Genomic DNA, 22,370 nt, shown 5'->3' on the forward strand with positions numbered 1-22,370 from the left:
AGTAAAAGCAATACTATTCTAGGAAAAAAAGGATGCCCTGGGGAAAAGAGAGAGGATATCAACAGAAAGAGAGAACACTTGAGGTGGGATGACGCTAAGGTGTTTGCCAATTTATTTTGTAAATGCCTCGATAACCTTACACTTGATAGGTTTACTTTACATGGATTAGGATGCTAAAATTATGAACATTTATGCAAATGCATTACAGACAAGACAGGGCTCTCTCGCGGCACACACCTGTCTTCACCCAGAATCAAATCCTAATCCCTCCACTCACAGCTCTGCTGAGGATCAGACACAATGACAAAACTGCCTGAGCACATAAAGAACTTCTGTAGCCTGGGAAGTTAGCATCAAACTGAGGGGTTCGTGCATCCACCTCAATACAGCAGACAATAATGTATCATGTAGACACTTTAAACATACGCATATAAACACATATTTAAACATACACATATACATAAATATATAGTATAAAAAAGCAGGAGAGACAGATAGAGAAAGAACACATGAGACTCAAAGTTCGATTTATGTGAATTTTATTTGCTTAACAAGGTCATCTGATATCAAACAATTGTCACTGTTTTTGTTCTCTTTGTCATACGATAGACCTCTGAAACATATCACACATCACATGTTATGAGGAAGAAAAACTAAATGGAACTGTAACTGATCCCATTAGCAGTTCTGTCATTGTGACAAATGAAGCTGGAAGCACTCGTCCCCAGAAAAAAAAAAATCCGGAACCAGGGAAAAAAAAAACCTTTCAAAGCCTTACTACCTGTCATGCACACATTTGTAAAATTTTAAATCCTTCCCCCATCAGCAATTTTAAGAGTTACAATCATGCTACAATAAACAGAAATGTGTAAGTTAGTTGAACTACCTTTTCCTGATTTGTACCTCAAATGTGAAATGGGCTCAAGTGACATAAAGTTCCGGCCAGTTAGATCTCACTATGGTGAAGTAAAGTTGTGTAGCATTTGGCTCCCTCTGTTGTAGCTTTCAGTAAAGAAAATATGTAATCAGTCATCCATTTGACATCATTCAGTGTAAGGCCTAGAACTGTTTCATAAAGGTTTACCACTATTCTAAATACTGTACACAATAATCCCGATGCTATAGTTAAGTATCTATAGTTGAAAACTAATGTGAATATCCTATTATCTGCATAGCAAGCCAAAACAGCTACCAGTTCTCTACATCATCATAAAATATACTGCATACTGCATATTCTTTAAGAAATTTTAGTAAACAAAGTAAACAAATACATTATTCTTACCATACTATAAAAATGCACTGAACTTTTTGGTAACTGCTACTTGTACCCTGTTAATATATCCTAAGGTAGTGAATTCCTCAGGGCAATGAAAATAATTAGATGGAATACAAACTAATTACCGGGTTTTTGAAGCTGTATAACTAGAACTCTTTAATGAAGAAAGAGAGATTTGAAAAGACTGATAGCCATGGGCTCGAATGCTAGGCCACTGACTTGTTTGTGAAACATACAGTTTATTGCCTGGTATGCAGGTTATAATGAGGTACGGACAACAGCAACATTATCCTTAATGATTTCATTCCGTGTTTCATTCGGACCCCCTGTCCTCTCGCAATTAACGTTTTCCCAGCTCGCCCAGAGGCTGCAATGTCAGTGGAAAAACATCTGAAATTCAAATAAATGAGCAATGTCAATAGTTTAGGAAAAGAGTTTACCCAGTCAACAATGGACCCTTATGCACCACAAGTGAGAAAAAATGAGCCAGCACAATGTCGCCCTTTTCCTAGAGCAACTTGTTATCAGGCAGTAAGCAGAGTCCTTTCAATCTGCATTTAAATACATTTCATTCCATTTGCTCATTTGCATTAATTTCTCCCATTATATTTGAAAATGGCCAAATGTCTAGCCAGCACAATGTGGCAGCCTATCACAGGCAAACGGGACCTGCACCTGATGCCAATTTAGCCTGCTCGGCTCTTTTCATCACCATTGCCCATTCTGACAACTGGATCTCTTCGCAGTCCAGGGGACTTTTCAATTGGATTTGCTTGTGGTGACAAAATTGTTGTGTTCGTCGTGAGGCGGGGGTTTTCTCTGACTGGGCGTCTATCATGCTGCCATGGGAAAATGAGAGACGAATGATTCTCAGTGGCTTCTGATTTCCACTATTTGTTCAGCATTAGGCCCACTTATCTCCTAAAGAAAAAGCAACATGTGGAGAGAAAGTGACAGGCACGAATACACACTTGCTAACTGGCTCATTGTACGCTGAAGATCTGCATTCAAACAAGAGGGGCCCTCTTACACAGAACGCTCCAGCTCTGCCTCACTCAATTATCACTGCTAATCCTTATTGCTATAGAAAGTAAATATTTCATTACATTTTCAAATAAACAGTTCAGCTAGGCTAATGAAGCAACAGCCTACACTGCTGGTGGATTCATTTACAATGTAATATGTACCCAGTCGCGCAGGAGACTATCTATATTATAAAACAGGATCCTGACAGGAAGAACATCAAGATATTTCATCCAACTTTTACTGAAGAGATTAGCAACGGTTCCACAGAGGCCAGGGTGGGCAGCAGTGGCAGGGGGGTTTGTGGGAAGGGACAAGGGTAATGGTCCACCGTTGACTTTTCACTTATCACATTTTTTTTTTCTTGGTTGTTTTCTGTATTCAAAGTAAGCAGTATAACTTGGGTGTAAAGACAAAACACCAAATGTCATGCAAAAATAAGGTGGTATTCTTTCATAAAAATAAGACAATGCTTAAAATCGGTAGCTTTTTTTATCAGTTTTATATGAGCAACACACCACCTCTATCTTGTAATAAAATTTTGTCAGTTAAAGAAATTAGTACATGAAATAAAAACATGGGGGGGTGGGGGGGTGACTGTGAATAGCAGAAGGATCCCTGCACTTCTTTGCTCATTAATCACTGCATCGTCTTTGACCTTTCATTTGCCAAGGGCAAAAAGCAAGGAGGAGGGTGCCTGGTTGCAAGGAATAAAAAAAAAATGAGAAGCTATAGATATGCTAAGTCCGAAAGATGCCACAACACATTTCTAATGAAAAGTGAAATTAATCAGCTTCGTGGGTTGTTAGATGAATCAGACATTTCTCAGCCCCTAGGTGGTACCAACCTCTTCTATATTCAGATCAAGACTGATAGGCCTCTTGCCCCCCTACTATTTTCTTACTCTTTGACTGAAAAACTGGTGATAGAAAGGGAGACTATTTTAATGACAATGCTGACACATGGGCTGGCTGATGTCTAGTGACAGGACAACTTGAGAAAAATCACCACAAACAAGCCCTTGGAATTATTATTGATAAATCCCCCAACCCCCATTTGAGCAGCATATTAATGCCAAAAGGCTCTGGTTAAAAGACAGCTTCGAAGCCTGGTCCAGCTGACAGTGGTGTATTTTTATTGCCTCTTTGCAGCTGCCCTGGCAATGTGTTAATTGATGTTTTCAATGCACAATTGCAGTGACATATATTTGAACAACTTTCTGACCTCTTCTCTGCTAGGCTCCCACTTACATAAATTCTCTCTGTGCTCTTTACCTAAAATCAACAGTGTTCAACTTCTCTGTTAAACCAAATTCCTTTGACAACTCACAGCACGGTTTAGAGTTGACAGATAAGCAATTTTAGGGTAAAGCAAAAATGTTTCCTAGTTTACTCCTTCTTGGTATTCAAATTAAATCCCTCACGCTACACTCCCCTGTAAATGCCACCCTCCCCCCCACCCACTGCAAAAAAAAGCAAACGACAAAATCGTCAAAAGTTTTTGCTTGCTCTCACAAGACAGTCCAAACTAGAGTGCCTGCTTATCAAAACCTGACAAGCGACTGTCACCCAGGACTCCATGCATGCAACACATTTCTCAGCCTAATTCTTCCCAGACGTACAAACGTTTTTTCCATTGCTTTATTCCTTGTTACATTCCATTCCACTTAATTTTAGCAGCCAAGATTAAATTAAGTCAGTAAATACTAATAGACATCGACAAAGAAAAAAAAAGCTCCCCTTTCTCACTGGCCAGGAGTAATGTCACTAGCCTACACTTCCACATACTTCCATGACATCATCATCTACTTAATTACTTTATATAAAATGCAAATTATACTGCAGGAAATGCTGAAGATACTGCTTGGGGCACACATAATTCATTTTTCATGTGCTACTTTGATTTAATATCCAGGAGATAATGTTAATGACTCTCTGTAGAGTTTCATCAAAGAGAAAAAAGGTAAAGGGTAATAGCTGCACCTGCATCATTCCTTTTTCTGTGGAACTGTCTTTGAATGCTACTAGTAGCTGTCTTTACTAAACTAGAATATGTTCATAAGCTAGGAAGTGGTCCAATGTTTAGCTCTTCTCTCAAATTTATATATATTTTATATAGCACTTTTGGAAGTGAACACCCATTATAGTTCAAATAATTATGAGCAGATCACATTTTTAAAAGCATTTAGTCATTTGCTTAGATATTCTGTAATTGTTATGGCACCATATCTACTCAACTGCAATGTTTTATCATTGGTTGTATAATTAACTGTTCCAGAACTTGCTAAAATAAAATATAAGGTAACAACACAACTTTAATTTATAAAGCACAGTTAGATTAATTGGCAACTTTAAATTACTCCCATGTGCATATGAGCGTGGATGACTGGTATCTTCTCCATTGTTGGTTGCTGCTTAGCACCCACTGCTACCAGAAATATGCTTCCACTGCCTGTCACCTATAATTGGAGTTGAAGTTTGACAATGTTATGTTATGAAAAGATAATATTTAATTCCCAGATTTTTATGCTGTTTTAGAAATTCTAGAATGTATACTTTCCTGTCTTACAGACAAAGGGAACCTGGGTTTGATTCTTGGCCTCTAGCTACTGTCTGAATGGGATTTGCAATTGGTTCCCAATAATGCACACAGACTGACTAAATGTGTATATCTGGATTTGTCTTTATTTGGTGTTGACTTATTTACTAACAAATACTATTGAGTCAAAAGTTAGGCAAGATTGTGTGCTTGGTAGTACTGACTCAAGGTTTCAGGAACTAGGAATTCATTCTCAGGAAGGCCAAGTCTGCACATTCTCTTTATTTTCACATGGATGTTGTCTTGCAATTGCAAATCTCAAACTTAGACAGGCTAGGTTAAATAGAAATGCTAAATTACCTGTCACAAAATGGTATCCCATCTAGGCATGGTTACTGATTTGCAGTTAATAACATCAGAATAACCTCAGAATTACCATTACTCTGAATTGGAAGTGGGTTCAGACAACTAATGGATCTATAAAATAATAATAGAACCATATGAGTGTGTGCATGCGTATTCCTTCTGATGGAGTGGAATCCATGGCAGGGTTGTTTCATGACTTTTAGTCGTGAGGCATGTCAGACTCACTGACTGCGGTTGCTGATTTCAACACCAGACAGTGTCCATTTCAACAACTGAAAATTGTTGGCCATGTCACATTTACCAACTGCACGCAGACCTTCCAGCTCAGTCCCGCTCATACCTCTTTGTGACAACTGATGACATGCTACCTAAAGGAGTCAGCGCTATATGAAGGGTTAACAGCTACAATCTCTGTCCCTTTTTTTCTTTTTATCTGTTTTCTACAGCCACAGTCCATCAACTACCTGGTTTTAATGGTCTCAGCATGCTGAAAGACAAAAATCCTGAACACTCTATACTAGCAAAAGATGGAAGACATCAGAGATGAGTCCAGGGTAAAGCCTAACAAGACAGGTATTCTTTGAACATAAAAAGTTTAGTCATAATATTCACTTATAAATGTCCATTAATTTCTGTGAAATCGCTATTTAATTGATCTATTACTTTTCATGTTGATCATTGTGACTGACTTAATTACAGCAAGTAAATCCTGTGCGTCCTTGTGACTGAATGGTGTCCCATTCCATGTGATTTCTTCTTGTCTTGAATTTATTGTTGCAGGAACAGACTTCAGAAAATGGTCATAATCACTTAAATGAGGCATCATATTCTGCACAAACCTTATTTTTACATTTAAAATATCCTGAGGAGAATTAAGTTTAAGTTAACCTATACTTAATGCACTTACATAGTAATTAGCATGCAACAAATTACAGAGGCTTTCAACAGGATATTTGACCATCGCTAGTTTCCTTAGTAATCTTATGACATAGCAGGCTCAATCAGAGAAATGGCAGTCTAACTTAAAATATTACAGTTTAAAAAAAATGCACATAAAATGCAAGTCTTTGTTTCTCTTTATATTATATCCACTACATCAAAAATGGTACATTATATATCATTAATTTCAAAGATAAGCATTTCATTCTTGGTCTGGCCATTGTCCATGTAAAGTTTACATGTTCTCTTCTCTAATTTTGTTTTCTTCCCTCTGGGCACCCTCCTCCCTCACTCAAAAATCATCCATGTAAGGCTGATTCACATCAACATATTGGCTCATCATAACTACATGTGGACGTGGATGTGCTTTATGATGAACTATTGTGCTCTACTCAGGCTGTTCATGTTTTGAGCCTGATGCTGTCACAATACATTCTAGCCTTTAGTCGCACTATACTGGAACAATCAGGCTTGAAAAACAAATTAATTAATCATTATTTACTAAACTAAATACGGGGAATCATCTATCCTTCCATGTCTCAGTTAGTGCTACTACATCATGGATCCATATTCCTAATCACTGTCTTTGTGCAGTTTATATGCTCTTGCAATGTCTGTGTGTGTGTCTTTTTGTTTTCTTTCCAGTTTCCAAATATATATTATTTGGGAACTGGAATATTTGATAAACTGGCAATGTTAAATGAGTGTGAATGTGTGCACAACTGTGTCCAGTGAATAACCAAGGCCACAGCCAGTGCTGTTTCCTGCCTTGTGTCCAATGCCAATGAAATAGACTTTGGTCCCTCATGACCCAAACCTTGAATTAAATAGCTTTATGGGTTTATTGACCTGTTTCCTTTGACCTTACAATTTAGATAGTCGCTGTGATGCATGCTTTTCTTTTAATATTAAAAACTGGTATAACAGCACTATATCTCTATAGGAAAGTTTTTTCTTGCACTGCATGTAGTTAAATATTCTAGAAGAATGTAACCAGCGCCTCATTTAGCATGGAGATGTTCTGTCACTTGCATTTGTGCAAAAATTTGAATCTCAAGTATAGTAATTATTTTTTTAAAGAAAAAAGAGAAATAAAAACATATAAATACATTTACCTCTCTTTTAACAAAAAAATAAATAAAACACACACATTGTTTTTATTTATGGCTTAGACATGAAAACTGAGTTTAGGGAATTTATCACTGGTGCAACTATGAAATGTTTTAGCTTGTTCCTGCTAATCCATAAACCATTTTCTCAGCCACCCAAGTGAATTCTAATGGAACAGGAGCGATGAAATAATATTTTCCAAAGGCTTTAACACTTCAGCTTCTGCTTTCACACTAGGCTGACCACTTACTTCTAATAAATAAGTGACTGCAAACAATTTTGTGCATTCATTCCACTGGTTTAAAATTAAAAATGTTCATTTCTAGTGTTGACAGTTAGATATGAAAAGGTATGGAATATTATAAGAAGCAAGCCCAGTGCTTAACAATCAGAACAGAGAATGCGATAGGATCACACAGAGAACAGTTGTTATATGCTTGTGAGAGCCAGGTCAAAATAATATATATACAGTATATATAGTATATACACACACACATGTAATAACATCTCGATGGACTTTTTAATGAAAAAAGCAATACATATAGAAAGTGGAATGGTTTCCAGTAGCTACTTAAGTGTCAACACTCCTTAAATTATATAATTATATATTGTCCCTTATAACCCACATCCAATCATTGCCTGAAAGCCCCATGCTGACCCCCTGTAGGTTATTCATACATCATTTGTTTTGTATAACAACTGTCACATGGATGTTTTCCACAATGGATCACTTATCTCATATTTTGCTATTATTGATGGCTAGCCTTTTGATGGCTCAGTGGTTTCTTTTTCCTGGGGTTTGTCAGGGCTGCTCCTGGAAACCTATTTATGGCTGTACATCAGTGTACCAGATGCAATCAAAGAAATGAAACCACTCTCACTGGTTTTTATGAAGAGTGCAGCCGGTTAAGACTTTCTAGGAGAGAGATGTGACTACTTTTAGTTCTTGCAAATATCCTTTTTTCCCTTAGGAGTGAAGTTCCCTATCTGCCCCAGCAAAGAAATGATAAACTTTAGCTCCTGTATTTGTTTTAAAATGAAGGCAGGTAAATAATTCCATTGTTGTTTACATAAATCATTAACAAGGGGGGAAAAGTAGTCAAGAACAAGAGATTTTTCTTTACAAATTGCTTTTGCATTCTCACTGATAACCACAGACAAACAGATCAAAATGTAACAAGGGATTTTCCTGCCAAAAATAGAATGCCATTATAAATATACACAGTCAGTCGAATATTTAACCCTAGTTAAACTCAAGGTTAATTTAATCAGTTCATTTCTACCTCTGAAGTACCTGTACCAATTTAATTGGCTGGTTCCACTGCCTCAGAGACATTTTAATTAAACCCTATAGGAAAAACAACAACTGTGACTGGATGGCATTGTGGGGTGGTTTTAAAATTCATTAATGAATGACAAGAGTTACTTAATGTTTCCATGAATTGACAGAGAGATCTAAATAATCAAAGTTGCGCTTAGACTACAGTTTAAGCCACCAAGAATCAGGAACACAGTAATCAATACTTGATTTCAACAAGGTAATGGAATTTATTAAGCATTAATAAATCATTGTAGGTCATTCTTTCAATAAGTCTGCATGGCACATTCAGCTACAATAAAACAGAAGCATCAGCCACAAGGCAAGAACAAGCTCTGGATAGGTCACCAATATATCAGAATCACATACTGTATTATGCAAAATACAACAGTCATGAGCATAGTACCTGTTCATAAAGTAGATTCTTCTTTAAAGTTAATCTTATTTAATAAATCATCAACTCAACTAATAGTATTTAGTGACTTTTGCAAGCTGCTTTCACTTTTTGATTAAGCATTGTGTTGCATCTATAAAATGGTCAATGTAGATAAAAAAAACATCTATCTAACTGTTATTGAAGACCCTTACTCCTATTCTGAGTGTCAGGCTCTACTCACTGCGAGAAGTTTGCAAAGCGGAAACCAACACAGGGAAGCAAATAACACTCACAGACCCACTTGATCAGGGATCAGAAAAGGTAGTAACCAACCTTGCACAACACTCACTGGCACATTCATGCACACACACAAATCTGGAATTTCTAATTAACCTTAACCTGCATGGCTTAAACTATATGGAAAGAAAACCCACACATGGGTGCAGGATTTAAACTCAGGATCAATGAGGTGGCCCTAACCTCTTCACCACCATAAACAGCAATATATAAGCCTATTAAAATATTTTTAAGCAAACATGTTCTAGATAATTGGACAGATTCCTCCCTTCTCTAAAGGGACCTTTTTGTTGTTTTGTAGTCTCCAACGACACATGATCCTGAATGGGTCAACGCCATTTCAGCTTCACGTGACTTTAAATAGAACAGAGTATTCTGATACGCATAAAATGTGGCTTGACTGACTAAACAAAATTTGGTGATTCCGCAAAAAAAAAAAAAAAAAAAAAGTCGTAATGCCATAAAACTAATGAGGATAATGGTAGGAAGGCAGTGGCAAACACCCCCAACTCAAGCCTGACAAGTATATAAAAACAAAAATAATCTGCTGTCAGCAGAATGTTCAGTCCCTTCTATCACCCCAGTGTTGATAAAAAACAGCAGCTACAAGGATTCTGCTGTTATGCGAGGCTCAGTGGATAGGAATGTATGCCAATTTCCATTCAAAATATGTCTTAGCAGTGCCCTTTGTTAAACTGCAGCTAACAGATTAATTTGCCATACACGTTACACTGAGAGGCAATTTTTTTAAAACTATTACATAGCACTTCTCTGACAGATTTAGTTAACTAGTCAAGGCAAAAAAGTAATCAATCCTATGAATATAATGGGAATCCCAAGAATATAATAAAATATATGACAAGAATAGGTAATTCAGTATAAAATAGAAATATGTACACACTAGCAAAGAAAATATGTGTATGCACGCTAATTGAAAAACAAAGAGTTGCTCCTGTAAGTATTCTGATTTGAAGTGTGCTAGCATCAATTAATCTAGAGTACCAAATCTCCCTTGAGGCTGATGCCTACTGGTTTCACATGAGAAGACAACATACAGGATTGTACAAATAAAACAACACTCATGAATGGTCCACTCCAGAATAGTAGGTATGTAATAATGTCGAGTGCTATCACCTCCAAGGAATGGTTGCTTCTGTTGTTTGTCAGGAGGAGTTTGAATAACCTTTTGTGTAAGGCTTGAATGGTGCCATTTTAGAATTGGATAATGACGGCTATCAAAATTGTGATCTCCCTACCAAAGCCAGCAGTGTATTCCTGGACATGCTTCCTGATACAGCATGTTTGGAACATTCCGTGAAGATGAAGCAATTGCACAATGCTTGGTTAGAACATGCCATTTTGTTTCTATATGGCTAAAGGCAATGAGTTATTGTTAATTGCATTCATTGCCAATCTTGAACTAGAAAAACTGAATGAAATACTGTCTTTTCTTGAAAGCACCATGTAGGAATGACTCCAAGAAAAACCTTTGTTTTGAATTGTCAATAGTTGTAATGTGATTAGGGCAGATACCTCTAAACTCCAAGAGTCTGCATTCAAATCCAGTCACTGTCTGTAAGGAGTTTACATATTACTCCCTCTTTTGAGTGGACTTTTACCCAGGTACTCTGGTTTTCATGGTTTGCCATTTGATTGGACAGGTTTCCTATCTGGGATCAGTTTTTGCTTTGTACACAGACATGTTGGGAAACTACCTTAATCCCCATGTGCTGAAATTTAATTTATGTGAGGTGGAAAATAGGTGGCAGGGAGAACTGTAAGTGGCCTTACTTGTCATTATACAGTACATCTACTGTATACACTACTATATATTTACATATAACACAGTGCTTGCTAAATGTTACATTATTTCAAAGAAAGATTCTACTTGCAGATAGAGGGGCATATATTAAAAATCATCCAAATCAAATAGTTTAAAGGAAGTGTGTTAATAATGACATACTGACCTGGCAATATTTTAACTATTAGCAATCCAATTTACGCATTGAAGCAGAGATGATGACTTTTTTCTCTGAAAATGCATTAATCATGATAGATAATTAAATGCTTTGGTATTTAACATGCATGCAGTGTGGTGGGAGGGGGTGGAATTGAAAGACCGAATCCATTAAACAAAATGTTGTAGCTTTATAGGCTATTAAATGTTGCACTTTTAGAGTCTGTAACACATTGCATTTATTCTTGAAATCTTAAAATTAGGGGAAAATTGAAAGAAAAGACCAACCTGAGGTGAAGGAGCATAATCAACATACAGTTTCGATGTATGCTGCATATTTGTCATAGTGCTTTATCTGTCAGTAAATATGAAAATCCACAAGCTTTTAACAGGAACAAACCTTTCACTTTAAATAATTGATACTCTCTAATTAAATGTGCCAGCTCACAGAAAATGAATTCTTTATAAAATGAAGTGGGTGCCTTGAGCAACAAAGTTGCTGCGCTCTTTAAATACAGTTTTATGGTGCATTTCGCCCAAATTTAGGAAGTTTAACCTATGTAGATCAATGTACTCTTTTAACAGAGTTTAATAAATTAAAGTGCAGAAAGCTTTTTTCACTGGGCAGAAAAAGCTGATGAGACAGGTTTAGTTTAATCTCAGGCAATAGAAGTCATTAACCATTCTCCTAGGAATTAAAATATAGCTTGCCCTTTTCTTCTCTCACTTATCATTAGCATCACTTTCATCTCCCAGCGTTTCACACTGCTATTTTAATCATTACTTACTGGCTTCTGACAAGTGAAGAACATGCTTTTTCCACACTGAGGCAATATCCTGGTTTTTAGATGACAAAATGTAGGACATTATATCAAAATATCAAAAGTAACATCTTCCTTCTTCTTCCCTGCATTAAATATATATCTGAATCTGGTTCTCAAATGTCACCACAAGAATGAAAATATTAGAATATCAGAAAACTGCATATTTATCCAACACAGGATGTCAGATACAGTTGAAACATAAAGGACAGAATTAGTCATTTTTGATTAAGTGAGGCATAAAATAATAAATTCTACAGTCTAAAGGGAAAAATGCCCTTTAAAATACTGTGAAACACAAAAGAATACTGTACAAAGCTGATATACCACACTTTTGTGCCCAGTCGTTGATGGATGTGAGCAAACTACATGAGTGTACACTAACACATGAGGCCATTTGTTTTTCATTCACTTCAATAATCCACATGAGCCTGCTACAAGCACACTGTTTTCAGTGCTTTATGTCAATATCATTAAGCAGTTAGGAGGGCAACTCTGTGAACCCCTCACAGCATACTGAAAAAAATTGCCCCATGGGGAAAGAAGTTGAAACCACAAATTGTAGCACTGCCCTTCCCCAGACCACATTCAAAGCTGTTCTGATCCAGTACAGAAATCAGGATGTCTCTTAATCTATGTAAATGTTCCAATTCAGGGCCAGGATATTCCAGAGCCACACTGGATTAGAGCTGAGGCTCTGGAGAATAAAGAATACTGCACACAGCAAAAAAAAATGTGAAAGTTATTAGTTCAGAATACAATACTTTGTGAATAGGCTTCAGGCTGCTAATATTGTATACATAATAATAATAATAATAATACATTTTTTTTATATAGTACCTTTCCAATGCTCAAGGAAATATACACATTTCAAAGGGAAAATAATCTTCTGAAACAGTAAAAACATCACCTGAACATCTTGTAGCACAGGCCACCTGTGGTGTATTTCTGGAATAAAAAAACATTCTTGCCTAATTTTTTCGTAATCTTACATTATTATTATTATTAATTTTATTAATATTATTAAATCTAATCAGTCAATGAGATTTCTATAGGAAATTACATAAAAACATGCATATGTGTTTCCATACACAAACCTTCCTGATAATCAGAAAAAGCTGCACTGTTAATAACAAGCAATGTTAACCTGATCAGATAAGTGTAGTATTATGTGAAGTTAGCCATTCATCTATCCATTTTCCTATCCTTAGTCCACAGTGACACAGAGAGCCAGAGAAAGAGCTAATTTAAAGTCACCATTTTTCCTAAGATGCATATATTCAGATAAGACTCACACGTTGAGGAGGATTCGTTTTTACAGCTGGTTGGTGATTGCAACTTTTATTGGCTTAACTCTCAAACTCCAGTGCATTGGCTCTTTTTACCTCATTTCTGGGACCAGATTACACTAGGACAAGGATAACTACTTAAGATAGTTAGGATGCTTCATTTGACTTGTATGAGAGACTTAATGGATGGACTGGAATAATAACTGGGATGAAAAAGTGGTATTTACCCGTCCAGGAGGCCGTTTTGGAAGGATGGAGTGAATGGCTGCACAACCCATCTAGACAGGGAGAGGAAATAATGGACGGACAGGGAGAAACTGTCTGCCAAGAATAGTTTATCTCCCAGTAAGACAGCCATCAGTGCTCCTCGAATCTGGCCCCAGTTTGGAGTCCCGAAGGGTTGCATGGGGCTCGTAGTTAAGGAGGACAGCCCTGATGTGGTCCTGGGGTTCTAACTGAGGACACTGCTGAGCAAGGACTTCCCTACTACCCTACTAGGCTTCAGCCAGAGCCAAAAGTATTTCCTAGTTGCAATATCGGAAGCACTCCTGGGTCCAGTATAAAACAAGCCATCTCACCTCATTCAGGGAGTTAGAGTCAGGAGTTAGTGGATAATATTTGTGTCATAGGTGTGGAGGAAATAGTTTTGTACTTATTTAGGAAGATCAGAAAGGTACATGGTATAGTAAAAAAAAAATATTTGAACCTGGGACTGCTGTTTCTGTAGTAGTGTCTAAGGCATGAGTGTCCAAGATGCCCTAGTCACTCTTGATATGTGTTAATTTGAATTACAGAACGTAACAACTACTTTTACAAAATAAATCCAGTTTACATTTCTTACATAGCTTACATTTCTCCAGTAAATGCAACTTGAGACTTCAAAACCCATCTGAATCATAGACTTTATTCTAAAACTTGAAGGAGACTCTAGACATATCTGCTGGTTATGACTGGAATCTGAGATATGAAAGTATGGGGCTTGCCTGCTTGTGAGCTGTCAGTTTTCAAACCAGTTTACTTTCTTCAAGTATAAAGGACACTGGGTCAAATTTATGAGTGCACTATTAGCTCAAGCTCTGTACAACATATTTTCGAACAGAACAGATGGCTCCCATACAGCCAAAGGTTTTACAACCATATATTTCTTCAGTATTGAATCAATAGAGCCTATTAGTAAATTCCCAGTGAATTTAGTTTTTATCCCTAGCAAAGTACACTGTTTATATTTGGAGCATTTCTTCATTTAAGAAACAAATCATACACACACTTTCAGCTGTTATTGTATATAGTAAATACTGTGCTGGCTTATTTTTTCAAGAAAGAAGAGAAAAGAAAGGAGGTAGAGCGAGAGTGCAGCATTGGGGCAATGAGAGAGAGAGAGAGAATGAGCCAGCTGGCTGAAGAGAGAAAGAAGGGAGCGCAATCAGGGGTCCCACAACTGAGCGAAGGATCAGCGCTCTAGGGATGGATCGTACCCACTAATTGGGCTGAGGAGTGGGTGCAATCGAGGTGGCGTCCTCTCCAGGGATCTGAGGGACAATTTCGTGGGCTTGAAGAATGAGTAGAGGACAACCGACCCCGAGCGGAGGAAGCCAAGATGGGGGTCGGAAGTGAGAGGACCATGGCTGCTGAAGTCTCCGCCAGTTGAGCAAGCCATGAGAGTGCACAGCTTATTTGTCCCAATGACTGTTGCTGTTTTTTAGTCTCATTTTTAGCCTGGTTTTAAACACTTGAATTTTCATTGTTTTTATGGATTGTTTATTTATGGAATAATGGAGCACTTCACTTTCTTGTGGATATAAACTGTTTTTGATTTTTGAACGCTGTTTTGATTTTTGTTTAATAAAAGCACATTTGTACTTTGCAACATCCTGTTGCTTAGTGTGTGGTTTGTCCCCATTTGCCAGCTCATTCGATTACGTTATAGACAGTGTCAGGTTCAAGAGGCTCCCAAAACTGGAAGAGGGAGCATGAAGCGGGACCCGCACAGTCACAGGTACCTTCCCAGTGCTGGTATACCGTGCCACCCTGCACTAGATATTTTTAGAAATGCACTGAAAGCTCAAAATAACTCATACTGTGACTACTAAGTAAATTTCTGCTAAATGTGGTGATGTTAACATGATATATTGCATAACATCAAATTTTTAAGCAATCTAGAATCAACAGTTAACCTTTCATTCATGTCTGAGAAGTAGGAAGAAACTGAAGCACCTAGGAAAAAACCGACACGGTCAACAGGTAAATGGCAAGACTACGAATAGGTGTAGGATTCCACTTTAGAACATTGGATACATGAGGCCGCCATTCTAATAACTGCGTCATGTCATTCCATTATGGGAATGAATAAAAGAATATGAATAAACATTAAAACGCTTCTTACAAGCACTGATAATAGTCACATAAGTAATTTCAATGATTTAATTGATCTTCTTCTTCCTCCTCGTTCTATTTACCTCTTCGATATCAAGAACCTTCAATCCAAAGGTTGGTAACCATGGTTTTCCACTTATCATCTGCTTTTCATTTAGTTTGCCTCCATTCTTTTGAATTTTCAAATTTGACAAATCAGAACACCCAGTGTTTAAAAGTAACCTAAACAGGATACAATACATGTAACAGAAACAAGTTTTGCAATAATTAACAGAAAACTATGTAGAACAGGTTTTTTTCTCTAAAACTATATTGGAGTTTTGTTTTTTTTTTTCCTACGTTTCAGGAAATGGGAGCATAAATTAAAAAATGATCTGGAGACATGAGTAAGGATAAGGTGAACTGATTTGTATTTCCTATTAAATAAAATTAAGTTGTATGTTTTATTACATTTCTGTTTATAACGGAGTTGGAGATTGGTGATGCATTTCATGTTGGTTGCACTTTCATGCTAACTATACTACTACCAAATATGCTGCCCTCAAAGGTCCAGGAAACTGAAGGTGCTATATAAATAAAATGTATTATTATTATTATTATAATTATAATAACGTAACATAACTTTCTCGAACCAGCTTGGCCAAATAATTTTCAAAGTTACAAAGTTTTCACAATTTTTTTTTGTTGATTGTAGGTGTAGAGTGTTAAATAAAATTTCAGTTTTGGAAGTTACATTCAACAAGGTTTTGTAGAGTTGAACAATAAGATAAAAAAATAGTATATAAATTATGCTTTCACATTTAATGTGTTTTTTAGTTATTTATTTATAAGTTCAAGCTGCAGGACCCCCCTCAGTTTTGCATTTGTCTTTCTATTTTTATAAGCTTACCACTAAGATGCAAAATAATTAAACTCATTAACCAACGAAGCGATATTTTCAAGCTCTGAAAAGAAGGCAAACGGCTGACAGTCTGATTGATTGTAGTGCGCTGTCACAGACCAAAGTCTAATGGAGACTGCAAGAAAAGGATGGACCAGGAGATGAAAAGTTACTGTTAAACAAAGCAAAGACCAGAACCAAAAATGATAATCGTTGATGCAACTAAGCAAAATCAAAAATCAGAAGCAAAAATCAGAAGTGCAAAAGAAGAGTCAGTAATCAAAGAACTAAACAAACAGCACTAGCAAAATAATTTTTACAAGTGTCCACAGCTTGGACCAAGAATTATACAGAACACTAGCATAAATACAGTTGTGCCAACGATGTCATGTGATACAACTCCTGGGACACAACCTTTGGAGACCAGCTGTCAAATCATAGCAAAGGGTGCTCAATAAAATGGAGGTGTGATGAAAACAAATGCAAATAGGCCTAAACATTAATTTAATAAGAAAATGAAAAGTACAGTACAATTACGTTCCCTGTGTTTCAAAATAAAGTTAAAAAATTACCTGCTTTAACAAAAAAATTTGCAAAGCCCAAGAAATAATTTGAAATAGAGAGCACCAGCAAATCTTGTTTACACACCTATATATTTTGTAATTCTCTTCTATCAACAAATATAATATAGTGTTAAATAAGGTAAATATTATCTGATGTATATTTAAATTTTTCATTATTAAAATTTTTTTATTATTAAAATATTTTTAAGTGGTTGGGTTCATTTATGCACCTTTAAATAAAATGAGATTATTTTGCAACTATGTCCAGTAACCTATAATTTTCTTTTGATGACACATATCTGCACCCATGGGGCTTGGCGAGGCACAGCCCAAAGAGGCAACGTGGGTTTCCCTTCCCATGGGCTCACCACCTATTGGAGGGGCCAAGGAGGTCAGGTGCAGTGTGAGTTGGGTGGTGGCCGAAGGCAGGGACCTTGGCGGTCCGATCCTCGGCTACAGAAGCAGGCTCTTGGGACATGGAATGTCACCTCTCTGAAGGAGAAGGAGCAGGAGCCTAAGCTAGTGCGCGAGGTCGAGAGGTTCCGGCTAGATATAGTCGGGCTCACCTTGACGAACAGTTTGGACTCTGGAACCAATCTCCTTGAGAGGTCTGGACTCTCTACCACTCTGGAGTTGCCCCCGGTGAGAGGCACCGAACGGGTGTGGGCATACTTATTGCCCCCCGACTTGGAGCCTGTTCATTGGGATTTATCCCTGTGGACGAGAGGGTCGCCTCCCTCCACCTTCAGGTGGGGGGATGGGTCCTAACTGTTGTTTGTGCGAATGCACCGAACAGCAGTTTGGAGTACCCATCCTTTTTGGAGTCCCTGGAGGGGGTGCTAGAGGGCATACCTTCTGGGAACTCCCTCGTACTGCTGGGAGACTTCAATGATCACGTGGCCAATGACAGTGAAACCTGGAAGGGCGTAATTGGGAGGAATGACCCCCGATCTGAACCCGAGTGGTGTTTTGTTATTGGACTTCTGTGCTCGTCACGGATTGCCCATAACAAACACCATGTTCAAGCATAGGGGTGTTCATATGTGCACTTGGCACCAGGACACCCTAGGCCTCAGTTCGATGATAGACTTTGTGGTCGTGTCGTCGGACTTGCGGCCACATGTCTTGGACACTCGGGTGAAGATAGGGGCAGAGCTGTCAACTGATCACCACCTGGTGGTGAGTAGGCTTCAATAGTGGGGGAGGATGCCGGTCAGGCCTGGTAGGCCCAAACGTGTTGTGAGGGTCTGCTGGGAATGGCTGGCAGAGTCCCCTGTCAGAAGCAGCTTCAACTCCCACCTTCAGCAGAACTTCAACCACTTCCTGAGGGAGGTGGGGGACATTGAGTCCGAATGGGCCATGTTCCATGCCTCTACTGTTGAGATGGCTGACCAGAGCTATGGCCGTAAGGTGATCGGTGCCTGTTGTGGCTGCAATCCCCGAACCCATTGGTGGACACCGGCGGCGAGGGATGCCATCAAGCTGAAGAAGGTGTCCTACTGGACCCTTTTGTCCTGTGGGACTCTGGAGGCAGCTAATAGGTACTGGCAGGCCAAGCGGAATGCAGCTTTGGCAGTTGCTGAGGCAAAAACACGGACGTGGGAGGAGTTTGGGGATGCCATGGAGAACAACTTTTGGATGGCTTCGAGGAGATTCTGGTCCATCATCCGGCGTATCAAGAGGGGGAAGCAGTGCAGTGTCAACACTGTATATGGTAGGGATGGTGCGCTGCTGACCTTGACTTGTGATGTTGTGGGTCGGTGGGGGGAGTACTTCGAAGACCTCTTCACTCCCACTAACATGCCTTCCAAAGAGGAAGCAGAGCCTTGGGACTCAGAGGTGGGCTCCCCCATCTCTAGGACTGAGGTCACTGAGGTGGTCAAAAAACTCCTTGGTGGCAGGGCCCCGGGGATGGATGAGATATGCCTGGAGTACCTCGAGGCTCTGGATGTTGTAGGACTGTCTTGGTTGACACGTCTCTGCAACATCGCATGGACATCGGGGACAGTGCCTCTGGATTGGCAGACCGGGGTGGTGGTCCCCCTCTTTAAGAAGGGAGACCAGAGGGTGTGTTCCAACTACAGAGGGATCACATTCCTCAGCCTCCCTGGAAAAGTCTATTCGGAGGTTCTGGAGAGGAGGGTCCATAGGATAGTCGAACCTCGGATTCAGGAGGAACAGTGTGGTTTTCGTCCTGGTCGCGGAGCAGTGGACCAGCTCTACACCCTTAGCAGGGTCCTGGAGGGTGCATGGGAGTTTGCTCAACCAATCTACATGTGTTTTTTTGACTTGGAAAGGGTGTTTGACGGTGTCCCTCGGGGAATCCTGTGGGGGCGCTCCGGGAGTATGGAGTACTGGACCCCCTGATAAGGGCTGTTCAGTCCCTGTACAACCGGTGTCAGAGCTTGGTCCACATTGCCGGCAGTAAGTCGAACCCGTTTCCAGTGAGAATTGGACTCTGCCAGGGCTGCCCTTGTTCACCGATTCTGTTCATAATTTTTATGGACAGAATTTCTAGGATTTCTAGGATTGGGTCACTGCTTTTCGCAGATGTTGTCCTGTTTGCATCATCAGGCCATGATCTTCAGCTCTATCTGGATTGGTTGCAGCTGAGTGTGAAGCGTCTGGGATGGGAATCAGCACCTCCAAATCCGAGACCATGGTCTTCTGCCTTCTCAGGGTTGGGAGCGAGATCCTGCCCCAAGTGGAGGAGATCAAGTATCGCGGGGTCTTGTTCACGAGTGAGGGAAGAATGGAGCGTGAGATTGACAGGCGGATCGGTGCAGCGTCCACAGTGATGCAGGCTCTGAATCGGTCGTGATAAATAAGGAGCTGAGCCATAAAGCAAAGCTCTCAATTTACCAGTCGATCTAGGTTCCTACCCTCACCTATGGTCATGAGCTCTGGGTAGTGACCGAAAGAACAAGATTGCGAATACAAGAGGCTGAAATGAGTTTCCTTCGCAGGGTGTCTGGGCTTTCCCTTCAAGATAGGGTGAGAATCTCAGTCATCCGGGAGGGGCTCAGAGTAGAGCCGCTGCTCCTCCGCATCGAGAGGAGTCAGATAAGGTGGCTCAGGTATCTGTTCAGGATGCCTTCTGAACGCCTCCCTGGTGAGGTGTTCCATGCACATCCAACCGGGAGGAGGCCACAGGAAGACCCAAGACACACTGTCTCCCGGTTGGCCTGGGAATGCCTCGGGATTCCCCCAGAAGAGCTAGAAGAAGTGGCCGGGGAGAGGGGAGTCTGGGCATCTCTGCTCAAGCTGCTGCCCCCTTGACCTGACCTCGGATAAGCAGAAGAGGATGGATGGATGGATTAACACATATCTACATATACTTTATATACTGTATTTCAAAATCACACTTGTATCAAAGTATATACAATATATAGTCAGACATGTGCAAGTAGGGAGCAGCCACAGGGCTTTGACAATATTGTTAATACCACTTCTGAGCGTGACAGGGCACTGTTGATAACTCTGAACTTCCAGAATCACTTCTTCTACAATTAAACTGGAAGCCTCACCCTTTCTTCCTCAAACATAATACAAAGATGGACAAAGCCAGAAGTCAGAATTTAGCTGTGGAACCCTCATCCAAGATTACACTTCAACCCCTTGATAGTTATTTAGTATTTAGCTTGTGATCGCAATGACCCATTTGCTCAATAAATCTTTTTTTTTCACCATCAATATATCCTCATGGTATCTCAACACCTCTTTCTGTGTCCTATATACAAACATTTGTTCATACTGCAGGTAAAGTTGTTTCATACAAATACTCATTAAAAATGTATATATATATATATATATATATATATATATATATATATATACAGTAACTATATGTACACTATGCAAACTATATTCACATTCCATATTTCAACAAAGTGATAATATGTGTGGTTTCTAAATCATAAAAATCTATGGGCAAAACAGAACCACCCCCCATTCTTGTTGGCGCATTAACACTCCTACAATGCACAAGTAAAGATCACATAATGCAAGTTGATAATAGATGAACATTGAGGGAGAACAGCAGGCTACATAAAAAAATGGAGCCTTTTCTAACTTGCTCTTTTCCAAGCATGGGCAGCATTCTTACCTGACAAGGTTTCAAAATCGTTTAATGGCATTTATTAAGAAGTAAACACATTTTATTTTTTTTCCAACTCTACTTTCATATCTGTACAATTTTAAAGCTTGATGCTATTAATTAAGAATGTCTTTCAGTCTTTTAAAAATGAATTATTAAATAAAAATAATCTAACAATTTTAACAAGCATAAACTCCAAACCTTTTTTTATCCTGATGACCTGCAGAGTAACATAATGCCATGCATATATTTTACCATCTTTTTATCCTTCAGCAACTGAAATTACTCCATTTCTTAAGTGTTCCAACAATCAAATGCCTTCTTTTCCATTAAAAAGCAGACCAATTCATTTTCTGATCTCTTTCCAAGTTCAAAGGCTTAGTTACAGTGGTACTTCAAAGAAGCATGTAATCAAAGACAAACAGCTGTTAAAACAATCTTTGTTAGTTCATTGTCTTCTAACTGGACTCTTCAAAATATCCACAACAGACAACAACACTGCACCAAACAGAGGGCTAAGTCACTCATTTCTGCCAATATAAGAGCTCCCAGCAATTCGGCTGCGCTGAGAACCTCTCAGGGAACACTGGAGTGTTGTGTGCCTATTTCAACTTGAAACAGCGCTCAATTATAAGGGTCTTTTGTGTTTGTTTCAACATTATTTTTTATGGAGATCTGTTCTCGCACACAACTTTTAATATGCAAATTTAATTTACCATAGGAAAAATTTAAGGTTTATTAATGGCTTGTTGGACAAAATGTGAATAATCTGCACTGCAGCTTTCTGTTATTTCTGTTACCTACCATTATTTGGGGTGAATCCAATTGGCAAGGTCATGAATGCCTGAAGCACAATAATATGTGAGAAATACTAGCATTCAGTAAAGGTGCTGATAAATTTTGTGATTAGCTAAAATGACCACTGCAATGGTATATAAGGTCAAGTAATCAACAATGAGATTAAATTGATGAATCAATGAAAAAAAAGTGGTGAAAAAAATGCTTCTTAACATTTTTCCTACAACAACACTTATCCAGTTATGGATAATTTGGTGCTATCTAAATCCAATATATTTTTCTAGATTGCTTAGTCTATGGCAAGGTAAATAATTTGCTTGTAAATTCTCTACTTCTAATTTTGTTTCTCC

The 22,370-nt window shown here is 38.7% G+C and overlaps 1 protein-coding gene across 9 annotated transcripts in view; it reads right to left on the reverse strand.

Moving 5' to 3' along the window:
* The window catches only part of LOC120523746 (dachshund homolog 1-like), a 435,056-nt gene that overhangs the window by 331,730 nt on the left and 80,956 nt on the right, over positions 1–22,370 (reverse strand). The gene's annotated exons all lie outside the window — the stretch shown is intronic.

This window comes from Polypterus senegalus, chromosome 2 (assembly GCF_016835505.1).
Source record: "Polypterus senegalus isolate Bchr_013 chromosome 2, ASM1683550v1, whole genome shotgun sequence".
Classification (NCBI taxonomy): Eukaryota; Metazoa; Chordata; class Cladistia; order Polypteriformes; family Polypteridae; genus Polypterus; species Polypterus senegalus.